At 41.7% G+C, this 17,245-nt stretch overlaps 1 protein-coding gene across 3 annotated transcripts in view; it reads left to right on the top strand.

Moving 5' to 3' along the window:
* Positions 1 to 17,245, top strand: part of HTR4 (5-hydroxytryptamine receptor 4) — a 730,224-nt gene that overhangs the window by 318,801 nt on the left and 394,178 nt on the right. The window lies entirely within an intron of this gene.

Below are 17,245 nucleotides of genomic sequence, written 5' to 3'. Positions count from 1 at the left end.
CACCGTTTACATATGCGGGCGAGACTTACATATGCGTTTGTTTCTGCATGAGAGCACAGTGGGACAGAGCATTTTAATTTTTTTTTTCTTATTTATTTTCTTATTTATTTATTTTTTTACACTATATCTTTAATTTTTTTTTCATCACTTTTATTGCTGTCACAAGGAATGTATACTGTACATCCCTTGTGACAGTAATAGGCAGGGACAGGTACTCTCTGCACTTGAAAGCATTCAAAATGCCAAGTTTGGCTGTTTTGAATACTGTCATATTTTTAAAATCTGGAGCCTTTAAGGCTCCAGTAACTGGAAGTGATGTCATGACATCGCTACCGGGTTTCTACATTGGAGACCTAATCAGAACCTGAATCTGGCTTTGTTCAGATCTTCAGTTGGCCGTTGTACATGCCAGCTGGTTTCTTGGGTCTCCCAGTGGGACGGGAGACCCGGAAAACCATGGGAGATGGCGGGAGGGGGGGGGGATGTCCCCTCCTGCTCCTTGTAATAACAACCAAGTGGCTGCTTAGCCTGGTTGTTATTACTGGAAAGCCGACCATTGGCTCTAAAAAACGGTACCAGGGTGATGCCTCTAGCTGCATAGGACAGAGCTTCCCCAGTCCCTTTCTCTGCAGCCTCAGCTGCATTGTACAGTGAACAAATAGGAAGTGCTCAGTGCTGAGCTGTTTCCTGTTCATTCACAAATTAAAGTATAGTAAACACGGTTTACTATGCTTCAGTTGAGAATGAACACAGGAGTGATTGGTACAGATCACTAACTGTGTTCATTAATTCATCCATCCTGAATCATCCCCCGCAGCAGTGGGTGGGAGAGGAGAGGAGGGAATCTGGCAGCACTGCAGGGGGGAGACAGGGGATACCAGGAAGTCGAGGGAATCGTCACTGCACAGGGTGATTAGGGTGTGCCCAGGCACACCCGGCACACACTGTGCACACGCCTATGGTGTTCATATGTATGTTTTATAACTAGAAATATACATACTGTACATGCATAGTTATGCATACATTCTTGTGCCTTAAATAAAGCCCTGGGGATTCTATTATCCTTGATTCAGTGTCAATCTGAATAGAAAAAGTATCACATTTGCCTGCAGTTCTTTCAGCACAATGTTTGCCAAGAAAATACTTTATTTCTTTAACCAAAACAGCATTTTAGTTACAATTTTGCAGTCCTTAACTTTTAAATTAGAACAAATAACATGGGAAAACCGAAGCAAGAATACTGTGTAGTATGGGTAATTAAATTGACATTAATCTTTCCATTTACCAAGCCACTGTTAAGTACCAAATGAATGGATGTTTGTAAACTACTAAGCTGATCATTGTTGTCTTCAGTGGAAATACCCATAGTAATTAAATCTTGCTTTAACCTCCTGTTCCTTTCAGAAGTAAAACATATTGACCATAGCCAGCATTACATTGTATGCAAGGTGAACCTTCACTCTTTAAACATATGAAACTGCTGAAATTACCATGAGTTCAAATAAATTATATACTTGATTCTGAATGTGTTTTGGCCAGGAGTTATTAATCAAACTAATGGATTCCTAAAAATCTTTCCATGATTGGCTGATAATCATAATAGCACATTTAGCATATAGAATAGTGTATACATTTTTTTGTATTGTATTTTTTGTACTGTTGACAGGCTTTAAAATATGTAAATTACGGTTTTTTTTTTTTTTACTAATTTAAATTATATATACAGTACAAACACATACTGCATATATATATATATATATATATATATATATATATACAGTGGGTACGGAAAGTATTCAGACCCCCTTAAATTTTTCACTCTTTGTTATATTGCAGCCATTTGCTAAAATCATTTAAGTTCATTCTTCTTCCTCATGAATGTACACATAGCACCCCATACTGACAGAAAAACACAGAATTGTTGACATTGTTGCAGATTTATTAAAAAAGAAAAACTTAAATATCACATGGTCCTAAGTATTCAGACCCTTTGCTGTGACACTCATATATTTAACTCAGGTGCTTTCCATTTCTTCTGATCATCCTTGAGATGGTTCTACACCTTCATTTGAGTCCAGCTGTGTTGGATTATACTGATTGGACTTGATTAGGAAAGCCACACACCTGTCTATATAAGACCTTCCAGATCACAATGCATGTCAGAGCAAATGAGAATCATGAGGTCAAAGGAACTGCCTGAAGAGCTCAGAGACAGAATTGTGGCAAGGCACAGATCTGGCCAAGGTTACAAAAAGATTTCTGCTGCACTTAAGGTTCCTAAGAGCACAGTGGCCTCCATAATCCTCAAATGGAAGACGTTTGGGACGACCAGAACCCTTCCTAGAGCTGGCCATCCGGCCAAACTGAGCTATCGGGGGAGAAGAGCCTTGGTGAGAGAGGTAAAGAAGAACCCAAAGATCACTGTGGCTGAGCTCCAGAGATGCAGTCAGGAGATGGGAGAAAGTTGTAGAAAGTCAACCATCACTGCAGCCCTCCACCAGTCGGGGCTTTATGGCAGAGTGGCCCGACGGAAGCCTCTCCTCAGTGTAAGACACATGAAAGCCCGCATGGAGTTTGCTAAAAAACACCTGAAGGACTCCAAGATGGTGAGAAATAAGATTCTCTGGTCTGATGAGACCAAAATAGAACTTTTTGGCCTTAATTCTAAGCGGTATGTGTGGAGAAAACCAGGCACTGCTCATCACCTGTCCAATACAGTCCCAACAGTGAAGCATGGTGGTGGCAGCATCATGCTGTGGGGGTGTTTTTCAGCTGCAGGGACAGGACGACTGGTTGCAATCGAGGGAAAGATGAATGCGGCCAAGTACAGGGATATCCTGGACAAAAACCTTCTCCAGAGTGCTCTGGACCTCAGACTGGGCCGAAGGTTTACCTTCCAACAAGACAATGACCCTAAGCACACAGCTAAAATAACGAAGGAGTGGCTTCACAACAACTCCGTGACTGTTCTTGAATGGCCCAGCCAGAGCCCTGACTTAAACCCAATTGAGCATCTCTGGAGAGACCTAAAAATGTCTGTCCACCAACGTTTACCATCCAACCTGACAGAACTGGAGAGGATCTGCAAGGAGGAATGGCAGAGGATCCCCAAATCCAGGTGTGAAAGACTTGTTGCATCTTTCCCAAAAAGACTCCTGGCTGTATTAGATCAAAAGGGGGCTTCTACTAAATACTGAGCAAAGGGTCTGAATACTTAGGACCATGTGATATTTCAGTTTTTCTTTTTTAATAAATCTGCAATAATGTCAACAATTCTGTGTTTTTCTGTCAGTATGGGGTGCTATGTGTACATTCATGTGGAAGAAGAATGAACTTAAATGATTTTAGCAAATGGCTGCAATATAACAAAGAGTGAAACATTTAAGGGGGTCTGAATACTTTCCGTACCCACTGTATATACTAATAGCGAAATGTGCTGCGCAAAAAATGTGATTAGGGTATCACCGAGTATGACATTAGTGCTTAGAAATATTATCATAAATCAGCAAATACATTTAAGCGTATGTGCTATCTAATACATGTATCCAAGAAACAGTCCATGCAAAAAAGTGAAAAAATTAATGAAGAATCTGAATCCAAAAAACAGAAAGTCCTCAGTCATATAGTATGGTGAATAGAGAATTCAAAAAATAAACCACAAGTCCCAGTAATTGTTACATCCACAGGGTATGTTGAAGATGAAAAAAAAAAAACACCGATGTGCAGATCACCATGTGCATAAGTAAGTTGGAAGCTTACCAGATTGAATGGGTCACTCAAATTAAAGCGGAGTTCCAGCCTCAAATACCTTTTTTAACTAAAAATACCCCCATAATACTAATCAATCGCCCTTTACAGAACCGCTATTCTCATACTTACAAGGTGTACAATATTGGATTTTAGTCAAAATCTTACTTTTAAAAATGCTGTCTGGGCGCGGCCATATTGGATGTGGGCATCTGAAGCCGCAGTGTAATCTGCTGTGCCCTTCTCCCTGATTCCAGGGAGTGTTCTGGGAGTTCTTACCGTTTCCAGCCTCCTGGGAGTGATGACAAACAGCTCCCAGGATGCAATGCAAAGGCGGAAGTGATGTCTGTGACCGTGGCCACAGAGGGGAGGAGAAGGAGGAAGTACAATCAAAAATGCCCTGAAAATAAGGTAAGGGACCCCCGAAAAAAATTTAGAATGCCCAATTGTTGATCAGCATAAGGAGCACTCCAGGAATCACTAAAGTTGTAAAATAGGCCGGAACTCCACTTTAATGAGTAAACCTATATGAGCTTTTTAGATGGTAATACCAGGAACAGCCAGAAGGTGTCACCTCACCGACTCAAACCAGATATCCACATAGTATAAACAGTATAAACAGGAAAAGATGATGACAGGGACATAGCGTAATACCGTAAATAAAATCCATTTATTAAATTAAAAGAAAGTATCACACTCATATTTTAGATGAATGTCATAGGCAGGTAAAGCTGTAAGCCAACGCTTAGAAGAGAACGAACATCTCCTACGGTCTGGCAAATTGTGGAAGCCGGCTGTTGGGGGCGTGGTTGTGTCACGTCTGACTCACTCGACTGGTTTCGTCATACGCTTGACATCATCAGGGGCGTGATATATATATACAGTATCTCACAAAAGTGAGTACACCCCTGACATTTTTGTAAATATTTTATTATATCTTTTCATGTGACAACACTGAAGAAATGACACTTTGCTACAATGTAAAGTAGTGAGTGTACAGCTTGTATAACAGTGTACATTTGCTGTCCCCTCAAAATAATCCAACACACAGCCATTAATGTCTAAACCGCTGGCAACAAAAGTGAGTACACCCCTTAGTTAAGATGTCCAAATTGGGCCCAAAGTGTCAATAGTTTGTGTGGCCACCATTATTTTCCAGCACTGCCCTAACTCTCTTGGGCATGGAGTTCACCAGAGCTTCACAGTTTGCCACTGGAGTCCTCTTCCTCTCCTCCATGACAACATCACAGAGCTGGTGGTTGTTAGAGACCTTGCGCTCCTCCACCTTCCATTTGAGGATGCCCCACAGGTGCTCAATAGGGTTTAGGTCTGGAGACATGCTTGGCAAGTCCATCACCTTTACCCTCAGCTTCTTTAGCAAGACAGTGGTAATTTTGGAGGTGTGTTTGGGGTCGATATCATGTTGGAATACGGCCCTGCGGCCCAGTCTCCGAAGGGAGGGGATCATGCTCTGCTTCAATATGTCATAGTATATGTTGGCATTCATGGTTCCCTCAATGAACTGTAGCTCCCCAGTGCCGGCAGCAATCATGCAACCCCAGACCATGACACTCCCACCGCCATGAGATGCCATGTTGAACATCCAGTGACCAGTATGAGAGCCATACTACCAAATTGAACACACCTGCTCCCCATTCACACCTGAGACCTTGTAACACTAACAAGTCACATGACACCATGGAGGGAAAATGGCTAGATGGGCCCAATTTGGACAGTATCACTTAGGGGTGTACTCACTTTTGTTGGCAGCGGTTTAGACATTAATGGCTGTGTGTTAAGTTATTTTGAGGGGACAGCAAATTTTCACTGTTATACAAGCTGTACACTCACTACTTTACATTGTAGCAAAGTGTGCTTTCTTCAGTGTTGTCACATGAAAAGATATAATAAAATATTTGCAAAAATGTGAGGGGTGTTGGAAACATTCCTCAGAGATTTTGGTCCATATTGACATGATGGCATCATGCAGGTGCTGCAGATTTGTCGGCTGCACATCCATGATGTGAACCTCCCGTTCCACCACATCCCAAAGATGTTCTGTTGGATTGAGATCTGGTGACTGTGGAGGCCATTGGAGTACAGTGTTTTCACTGCCATGTTCAAGAAACCAGTTTAAGATAATCTGAGCTATGTGACATGGTGCATTATCCTGCTGGAAGTAGCCATCAGAAGATTGTAGAAGTATTTATAAAGGTATGGACATGATCAGCAACAATACTCAGGCAGGCCGTGGAGATTAAACAATGCTCAATTGGTACTAAGGGGTCCAAAGTGTGCCAAGGAAATATCCCATTCCCCAAACCATTACTTCACCCACCACCAACCTGAACGGTTGCTACAAGGCAGGATTGATCCATGCTTTCATGCTGTTTACACCCAATTCTGACCCCACCATCTGAATGTCGCAGCTGAAATCAAGACTCATCAGACCAGGCAACATTTTTCCAATCTTCTATTGTCCAATTTTCTTTGCTTCCATTTGCTTCAGTTTCCTGTTCTTATCTGACAGGAGTGGCACCCGGTGTGGTCTTCTGCTACGGTAGCCCATCTGCTGCAAGATTTGATGTGTTGGGCATTCAGAGATGGTATTCTGCATACCTTAGTTATAACGAGTGGTTATTTGATTAACTGTTGCCTTTCTATCTTCTCAAACCAGTCTTCCCATTCTCCTCTGACCTCTGACATCAAGAACGCATTTACGTCCACACAACTGCCACTCACTGGATATTTTTTTTTTCAAGCCTTTCTCTGTAAAACCTAGATATTGTTGTGTGTAAAAATCTCAGAAGATCAGCAGTTTTTGAAATACTCAGACCAGCCCGTCTGGCACCAACAACCATGCCAAGTTCAAAGTCACTTAAATTCCCTTTCTTCCCCATTCTGATGCTCAGTTTAAACTTCAGCAAGTTGTCTTCACCACATCTTGATGTTTAAATGAATCGAGTTTCTGCCATGTGATTGGCTGATTAGCAATTTGTAAAGAAAGAAGAAAATAAATAATCAGCACTACGCCTTCAAAATAGCTGCTAGCAATAGAGGAAATGCACCACCCTCAAGCAAGTATAAAATTAAAATTGCAGCGCTTAACAATATGACAAATCAAATAGTTTCAAAAAGTTCATATAAAGTGAAATGTTAGGAAATCAGAATAATAATATGAACCAATAGGAAAGTTCATATAAACAGTCCATAAAAGTGCAGTGCTCCTTTAAATTTGCATTAATAGAAGTAACCACTCACCAGACACAGTTGCAATCAAGAGAACAGCTTACATGCTTAATTCAATATTATGCAGGTGTATTTCTTTACGTAAATTCACGTCTGGTGTCATACGCTGTCAATTCCTCCAAATCATATGCAATCCAGTACCAGCGTTGTAAACAAAAAAAAAAAATGTATAGTGTACTATTAAGTGAATATTCAAATGTAACAAATGAAATAAATCATGCGTGAAAATGAGAAACACTGATGAATCCGGGTATCGCTCTGCCTTCCCCACAAAGACTGCACACTCACCAGAGGGAATATAGAGCCATGCAATATACTGCCCACTTTAACAGGTAGATGAGATGATTGATTGAGAGTACTGGGCTCAGCAGACATTGGAGATGGGTGTCTGGAACCAAAAAAACTAAATACTGTCTGGAATCAAAAAAAGCAAAAAAAGCACCGTTTTGCTTTATAAAAAAAATTCCCTGACCCTTTTTAAAAATGCAACTGCTGAAAAAAGCATAGATGTGAATGGGTACCATAAGAAACCATGTTAACCACTTCTGGACCGGAAGGATTTGCCCCCTTAATGACCAGGTCCTTTTTTGCGATTCGGCACTGCGTTAATTAAACGGACAATTGCGCGGTCGTGCGATGCTGTACCCAAATACACTTGATATCCTTTTTTCCCACAAATAGAGCTTTCTTTTGGTGGTATTTGATCACCTCTGTGCTATAAACAAAAAATAGCGACAATTCTGAAAAAAAAAATAATAATTTTCACATTCTGTTATATAACATTCCCATAAAAAAAATTAAAAATCAATTTTTTTTAACATTTTAGGCCAATTTGTATTCTGCTACGTATTTTTGGTAAAAAAAATCCCAATAAGCATATTTTGATTGGTTTGCGCAAATGTTATTGCGTCTACAAACTAGGGCAAAGATTTATGTAATTTTTATTTATTTTTACTAGTAATAGCGGTGATCATCGATTTTTAGCGGGACTGAGACATTGCAACGGACATATTGGACCCCTCAGTGACATTTTTCACACTTTTGGGAGGACCAATGACATTACTACAGTAATCAGTGCTAAAAATATGCACTGTTACTGTAATAATGACACTGGCAGGAAAGGGGTTAACCCAGGGGCGATCAAAAGGTTAAATGTGAGCCTAGGGGATGTTTTCTAACTGGGGGGGGGGGGGCTTGTGAAATCAACACAGAGACCTGTGTTTCTAAATAGGAGGAGCAAAGGAGCTCTGAATTTATTCCTGAAAGAACAATGGTCTGCTGTGTTTACAACAGCAGACCGCCGTTGTCTCTTCACGGGGAGCGATCGTGGGTGCCCGGCGGCAATTGTGGCCACCGGCCCCATGGATCGGCTTCCCCACAGGTACAGTGATTGGTGGGAACCTGCCAACCTTCCGCCGTATATAGGTGGCAGCTGGTCGGCAAGTGGTTAATAAAGGAATTTTCAAAAACTTGTTTACTGTCTTTACTCACTTCTTACACATTTTTGGTGAATGGGTAGGGGTACTATGTACTATTGATCGACCGATATTGTTTTTGTATTGCCGATACCGATATTTTGGTCATTGCATATCGGTATCGGCCGATATCATCCGATATTTTTGGACATTTAAAACATTTTTTATTTAATTAAATTTTTTTACACAGGTACTCTTGAGGAGGGATCTGGGGGTCTAAAAGACCCAAAACCCTCTTCTGCGCTTAAAAGCATTCAAAACGCCAAGTTTGGCTGTTTTGAATGGTGTCATTTTTTTGAATTTGGCGCAGGATACCCGGAAGTGATGTCATAACACAGAGACCCAATCAGAGCCGAATGTGGCTTTGATCGGGTCTTCGGCAGCCGTGCAGGTAGGATGCCAGGGTCTCCTGGTGGGACAGGAGACCCCGACGAGCCGCAAAAGGTGGCGGGAGGGGGGGGACGTCCCCTCCCGCTCCTTGTAATGACAGCCGAGCGGCTTCTCAGCCGCATCGTTTGTCATTACAAGACAGCCGACCGTTGGCTATGGACGTCGGTACCGGGGTGATGCCTCTAGCTGCAGGCATCAGTCCGGTACATGCAGTTTTCAGAAATATCGGCAATATTGGTAACCTCCAGGGCCGATTCCGATATATCGGGGAAAGTGCATATCAGCCTTCAATATATCAGCTTTGCCGATAATCAGTTGATCCCTACTATGTACCCCCATACTCATTCACATGAGGGTAGGGGGGGTAGGATCTGGGGGCTCCCAGATTCCGACAAGTCCCCAGACCTCTACAACCAACTGCCAAAGTTGTGGGGATGAGGCCCTTGTCCCCATCAACCTCCTGTTTTTCATGTAATTTTTGTACCTGTGCCAAGTTTTCAATAAAGGAACATTTTTATTGTTAAAAGTATGTACAAAGTATGTGCAAAGATATGTACAGTTTTACTAACACATGCCATCGTTGTCACTAAAATATTTATGTGGCCCTTAACCACTTCTGGACCAAAAGATTTTCCCCCTTAATGACTAGGCCATATTTTGCGATTCAGCACTGCGTTATTTTAACGGACAATTGTACATTTGTACAACGCTGTACCCAAATAAAATCAATGTACTTTTTTTCACACAAATAGAGCTTTCTTTTTGTGGTATTTGATTACCTCTGCGATTTTTATTTTTTACGCTATAAACAAGAAAAGAGCGTCAATTCAGAAAAAACAATATTTTTCACATTCTGCTATATGACATTCTGAAAAAAAAAATTAAAATTTTTTTAACATTTTAGGCCAATTTGTTTTCTGTTACAAATTTTTAGTAAAAAAAAATCGCAATAAGCGTATTTTGATTGGTTTGCGTAAAAGTTATCGCGTCTACTAACTACGGGAAAGATTTGTCTTTTTTTTTTTACTAGTAATGACAGTGATCTGCGATTTTTAGCGGGACTGTGACATTGCAGTGGACAGGTTGGACCCCTAACTGACATTTTCCGGGGGACCAGTAACATTACTACATTAATAAGTGCTAAAAAAATATGCACTGTTACTGTAATAATTACGCTGGCAGGGAAGGGGTTAACACTGTGGGTGATCAAGGGGTTAAATGTGAGCCTAGGAGAGTAATTCTAACTGTGGGGGGGGGCGTGGCTTGTGAAATGATCACATAGACCTGTGATCCTATATAGAAGGATCTCAGGCGCTCTGTGATCATTCCAGAGAGAAGAACAGTCAGCTGTGTTTACAACAGCTGACTGTTTTTCTCTCTCAGCGGAGATTGATCATGGGTGGCAGGCAATCAGAGCTGCCTGCCCCGTGCATCGATGTCCCTGCTGCCAAGTGGGGGTGGAAGCGCAGCGGCGGCGGTGCGCGCTCACCCCTAGCTGCAGTTGCCGGCCAATGTAGGTCTACATCGTTTCCTGCAGGAGGGCCATCCTGCTGCCGTAAATCGGCAGTGGGCTGTCCAGAAACCGGTTAAAGGAGAAGTATTTCCAAAGCTATAAAGGAGTTCATTTTTAGCTGACAACTGGTCTAAAGTCCTCTGTTGGCTAACGTCACTCAGCCGAGCCAGGCTCAGGAAAGATCCTATCTTTACAGTCCAGGTCCAACCATATGCCTGGACCGGCAGCTGGCTCAGCCTCTCAGTAAGCCGATGAGAGCCTGAGCCAGCTGCTCATGCCCCCTCTACAGCCCAGCTCTCCAGTGAGCACTGGAGAGGCAGAGCAGAGAGCCGGTGACTGACAGGGGTACAGATGCAGCATCGGATCGATGTTGCATCCATGTAGGTGAGTATTAATGTTTTAATGTTTTATTTTAAAAGCCCATACTTTTCTTTTAAAACCATGGTAAAAGACCTTCTCTCCACCAAACGGTCTTTTTTGAAAATATTTTTTCCTATTGGTACATGTCCCCTATGGCAGTGGCCAGCTAAACCATTTACAACAAAAGCTTACAAAATAATTCTGATAAAGGCCAGAAAAAATAATAAGAAGATTTATCTTCCTTAGACTTTATTCGAGTTCAGCTATTTTCAGTGTTAGTGAACTTCCCTCTGGATTCATCGAGCATCGAGCAAACCATGCCATGCCCTGTTCATTCATTGCTATTATGTGCAATGTGGGACTAACAGTACTGCAATATAAGTGAGGACCTTGACAGCTGGTCCACAATCTCAAGCTTCAGAGAGACAAGGAGCTCAAAAAGCTGTAGGAGTGTGGGATAAGTATGTTTTCTGTTTCTCTTAAGGGCCATACACACTATAAGATTTTCTGAAGACTTTTTCCTTTAGACTTACCAAAACCATATAATATGAGGTCAAACCTAAACACTTTCAATTTGTATGCAATCAGGCAGGCCCTTGTACTACATAGAAAAGGTAAATCTGAAGGAAATCTAACCACAAAAGTTGGATAGTGTGTATCCAGCTTTAGTCAAAAAGGAGCATTTAAACCTTGAAGTGCATGAAAGCCCCACTTCAAGGGTAAGTTTTTATTTTTTCTCAGAGTTCAGCCTAAAACTGGGAGAGATAAGTTACAGTTACAGTCACCCCATTGGGGCTGACCTATTTTCCTCAAGGCAAAATCTCACTGCCTTGACCCTTAAGAGAAATTAACCACTTCTGGACCGGAAGGATTTGCCCCCTTAATGACCAGGCCATTTTTTGCGATTCAACACTGCGTTACTTTAATGGAAAATTGCGCAGTCGTTTGACACTGTACCAAAATAAAATGAATGTCCTTTTTTCCCCACAAATAGAGCTTTCTTTTGGTAGTATTTGATCACCTGTGCAATTATTTTTTTTTTGCGCTATAAACAAAAAAAAAAAACGACAATTCTGAAAAAAGAATAAAAACAATATTTTTCACATTCTGCTATATGACATCCCCCCCCCCCCCCCCCCCAAAATAATGAAAAATCAACAGTTTTCATCCTTTTAGGCCAATTTGTATTCTGCTACATATTTGTGGTAAAAGAAATCGCAATAAGCGTATTTTGATTGGTTTGCGCAAAAGTTATCGTGTCTACAAACTAGAGGAAAGATTTATGTCATTTTTATTTATCTATTTATTTTTTACTAGTAATGGCCCCGATCAGCGATTTTCAGCGGGACTGTGACATTGTGGCGGACAGATTGGACCCCTAAGTGACATTTTTGACACTTTTGGAGTGACATTACTACAGTAATCAGTGCTAAAAATATGCACTGTTACTGTAATAATGACATTGGCAGGGAAGAGATTAACCTAGAGGTGATCAAAGGGTTAAGTGTGAGCCTAGGGGAGTGTTTAGTAACTGTGGGGGGATGGGCTTATGAAATGACCAGAGAGACCTTTGATCCTATATAGGAGGATCACATGAGCTCTGTGATCATTTCAGAGAGAAGAACGTGTGAGAAGAGTGTTTACAACAGCTGACTGTCCTTCTCCCTCAGTGGGGAGCGATTACGGGTGCCGCCGCCGGCTCCGAGGATCGGCATCCCTGCTGCCTAGTGGGGGCAGGAGTATGCTGGCGGCAGTCCGTGCTCGCCCCCAGCACAACACGTGCGACCGACATAGGGCTACGTTGGTTAGCGAAGGAGAGCCAGCCTGCTGCAGTAAATATGCGATGGGCAGTTAAAAGCCAGTGATTAAACCTGTCATCAAATAAACAAAAATTACATTTTTAGAATATTTGAAATTGCAATTTCAGATATTACTGAAAGTGAACTTGACATCAGTCCAAATATATTTTAGTGATTGGGTTTACGTGTACAGCATTTAAAACCCTTGTCTGATAAATACCTCCATTTCAGATTCGTCAACAAGGATTTAAGCTTATGCCGGGGAATGATTAAAATGACATGTGAGATAAGCCCTTAACACATTCTGAGTGCAAATGTGGAGGATTTGAATGGTCTCTCTGACATCAGAATCATTATTACAGCTGATAGACTAAACAGAAAAAGGATATCTTTCAATTGTGGGTAATTTAGGCTATATCTGCATAAAATCATGAAGCCATAATCTGCTTCAAACAAATGTAATTAGAGTTAATTAACCAATTACATGTCTCTGTAAAAACTATTAACAAGTCTTAAAAAGGATTAAAAATAGCAGCCTGTACTACATGTCAGCTTCTTTTCAATCTCTGAACAGCACTTCAGTATTTAATAATCTGCTTTTGTTATATATGTATAAAAAAAAAAAAAAACAGTCTTTTAAGTGTGATGACAACCAATGGCAGTATTTAATGCTTTTTAAGTATGATTCATAGATTCATGGAAATGTGCTGGGAGACCTTTGTTGTGACTCGATATATGTCAATTTATAGCTTTGCTGCTGGGATCGCTGAGATTACACAATTATCATTGCTTCAAATCTAAATGAATCTGTCATTTGAAGAGGGGTTCAGGTTCTAAATCTACAACATTTCCTAACAAAAGGAACTGATATTCCTACCTCCTAATCTTTACAGCAGTTCGTACTGCACAAAACCTTCTTAAAGAGAGTTCCTAAGAAATTGGGTTTATGAAACTTCATAGTGAGTAGAAACATGGAACCATAAAAATGAAATTATGATGCAAATATATGTTATTATCTGGTATGACCCACTTTAACCCAGATCCTCAGCAAATCAGGCCACTCAGAGATCCGAGATTTACCAGGTAACATTCTGGACTATTTTTGGTAATTTCTCACAATCGGATTGCACAATGGCCTTCCTGTCTTTTCTCTCTTCCAAGCTTTGGGTCTCTCACAAATCCTCGGTGTCTTTTGAACCATTTACTGGTGCACTTCCTTAGCTCAAATTGTGTCTTGGTGTGTGGGCTATCCTCCCAGTGTAATTTTGGACACATTAATGGGCAAATAAAACTTACAGGTGTACCTTTACCTTTGGACTGCACAAACTGCTTTGCTTATTTTAACTTAGGTCCAAATAAGGGCAACTAAGTCATAACGGTGCACCACATTATGAATATATAGTAAAACACACGTGATCAATGAAGGTGTGCGGAGGGGATGCCTATATTCAAATGGCGCTTTTCCACTGCATGGAACCGAATGGTTCGGTTTGCTTTTGTGCTTTTCCATTGCTGATACCGCATGGTACGGTGTAGGAACGGTTCGGTATGGTACGGCGGCGCTTTTCCACTACTTGAAACCGAATGGTACAGCTCGCTTAAACAGTACCACATCAGTTGTGGTTCCAACAGGGCCGTACCGGTACCATATCCCACAATCCTTTGCATGCAGCCTTGACTGTTTGTCACTACTAGCCACTGATTGGTCAGAGAATCATTGTTATCCCACCTACTTAACTTTAGTGCAAAAGCAAACAGTACCCAACCGTTCCAACACCGTACCATGCGGTACCATGCAGTGGAAAACCAACAGAGCCAAGCAGGGCCAAGCAGGGCCGAGTGGAGCCGAGCCGGTACTTGCAGTGGAAAAGTGCCAAAAGTGTGAGAGTGGTGGGCCAGCCTTTATGTAATGAGACACTACTTTCAAACAAAGCATAGGTTATGGAGGTGGACTGGTAAGGGTTCCAAATAACCCCTATTAACAGACAAGAGCTCAGACTGAAAGGAGAAGGCCACTATTTTGAGACATTATTTGTAAGCTCTAATGAGCAGGGCCCTCTGATTCCTCCTGTATTGAATTGTACTGTAACTGTTTTGTCTTCCCTCACATTGTAAAGCGCTGTGCAAACTGTTGGCGCTATATAAATCCTGTATAATAATAATAATTATTAGGGCTCTCTTGCACTGCACAAGGCTGTCATAGTTTGATTACAGGAGGGAAGTTCACATGGATGACCACATGGGGAGATAAAACATCTTTATGATTTAATCAGCCGACTGGGGACAGGGATTTGCGAGTTTATACATCTGAGGTGTGGGAATTAAAAATACCTAAAAACCTTAAAGGGTTTGTAAAGGCAGAAGGTTTTTTTAATCTTAATGCATTCTATGCATTAGGATAAAAAAACCTTCTGTGTGCAGAAACCCTCCTCAGCCCCTCTAATACTTACTTGACACATCTTTATCCAGCGATGTTACTGGAGTGTCTTAGCTGCCCGGGACTCCCCTCCCCATTGGTTGAGACAGCGGCACGGTGCCATTGCCTCCCGCTGCTGTCAATCAAAGTCAGTCAGCCAATCAGGAGAAAGTGGAGGGGCGGGCCGGGTCACGGCTCCGTGTCTAAATGGACCCAGGAAGCTGTACCTCGGCTCGGTTGCCGCATAGAAGGCTACTTTCTCTGGGGGCACTCAACAGGAGACAGGGGCCAGGAGAGCCGAAGAGGGACCCAAGAAGAGAAAGGATCCGTGATGCTCTGTGCAAAACCACTTCACAGAGCAGGTAAGTATAACATAATTGTTATTTAAAAAAAAAACGAGACTTTACAATCACTCTAACAATTTTAAACAAGGTAGAGCCTTAACCTCCTTTGTTATATCATTTTTTTTTCTTTTTTTCTATGCCCAGAAGATAGTAATTCTTGCAGATATGATTCCTTTCCTTTACAACTGAAGGAAGAGCTGCGATCAGAGACTATATTAGGCAGGCGATATACTGTACAGTTCGAATCTCAGGTGGTTCAGCGGGCAGGCTGAATGTACTAAGTTGATTATGTTATGACAAGTGATGGGCTTAAGTGAAGAAGCACATCTCCAGCAACCGTTTAGACCAGCATGCTCCTTCCTGCTAGTCACTGGATGGTGCAGACTTTACTTGTGCAGTGATGATCAGTTGCTTGATTACTGTTTCAAATGCAGGTATCAGAATGTAATCAAGCAAATGCTGGGCTTACTGCATAGCTAAGGTCTACATCATCCACTGACCAACTTTCTCCCTGGACCATGCACATCTAAAGGGTGTCGGGGATGTGTTTTTTTCCCTTTTGCATTCATCAGGAAGTTTATGTATCACTCCCCCTGCTGGCAGTTATGAAGAGCCAATAAACAGCAGCTGGACTGAGAATATGCACACATTTTCATAGTAAGGAAAAATATTACAATGTTTTGTTTTAGTGGTTAATGTTTTTTTTTACTACTTAATGTAATAAATGTGACTTTAGTACTCATTTAAATCTCCTCTCAGATGTGAAAGATATTCTGTTATGTAACACCACCCTCATAGGAGCTGCTAGAATCCTCTTTGCTTCAACTTTTCAGCCAGGCACACAGTATTTTCCACAGTAAGTCACAGTCACGGTCACAGTCATGGTTGCTTTGATGTTTTATTGAGAACTTGGATAGGGAAGGGAATGTGGTGGGCTACTGCAGATTCAACTAATTAGATGGAGGACAACTTCTTCAACTTGACTGTGGAATTCCTACTTGAAACTACTTGCACTCTTGAGCAAGTCCTCTGTGAGAAGGATGGACTGTTGCTCTTCAGGACACTAGCCAGTATCCAGTACAGTGTACCCAGTAGCTGACTTTCCTAGCACAGAGGGGTAGCCTAAAAAGAACAGGCCCCTAAATCTTTGGTCTGTACTGCCAGGAGTTGCAAACAGATCCTCTCAGGCATAGCCCCCCCCCCCCTCAGTCAGCTCTTCTGAACACATGGGTCCGCTCTCCTTCTTTCAGGCCTCCAGCCTGAAGTCTCATGGCAGCAGGTGTTGAGAAAGGCAAGGCGCCCCCTCCTCAACTGGACTCACCTCTCCAGGCAAAAAACACTTCTTGTGTGTCTCACTGAATATAAATACCCCTTTCTAGCATGCATAGGGGCCCCTTTGTCTGTAATTGGCTGGGATGGCATTCGTATTCATGCAACGGATCTGCATGAGCCACTCCTGTCCACCCAGCAATTTCCAAAACTGTCTGGATACAGATGAGTCAATGCAAATTCAGTAACACTTGTTAATTACACAGGACTCCCTGGCTGCACAAATTTAGCCTTCCTGTGAGGCAGGAAAACTGTTATATTTTACCTTAGTCTCCTGTTAAGCATCCTAGAAACCTACCTAGTAGGGTGTTATACTTACTTTCTGACATGTCTCTAGGACAGGAAATTATGGGAAATCTCCTCATTGAGACACAGAAGACCAAAGATTAAAAAAACTTGACAGGGGTTCCAAACCTCCCTTACTATAACAAAAATAATAAGGGAATAAAATAGAAATACATGTGTTGAATAATCCTAAGAAAGCGATTTTGAAAAAACAACGCCTGTCATTTTTTACAGTTCATAAATCTCACAACCCCCACTGAATCCCACATCACCCACAATATCAATATCCACATAACGTTAACAGGTGGAATTGTGGAAGGGCCAATTTGACCACTGTG

The sequence above is a fragment of the Pelophylax lessonae genome (assembly GCF_965119305.1).
Source record: "Pelophylax lessonae genome assembly, chromosome: 4".
NCBI lineage: Eukaryota > Metazoa > Chordata > Amphibia > Anura > Ranidae > Pelophylax > Pelophylax lessonae.
Note: the sequence above shows the minus strand (reverse complement) of the source record. Positions and strands in the feature narration are given on the sequence as shown.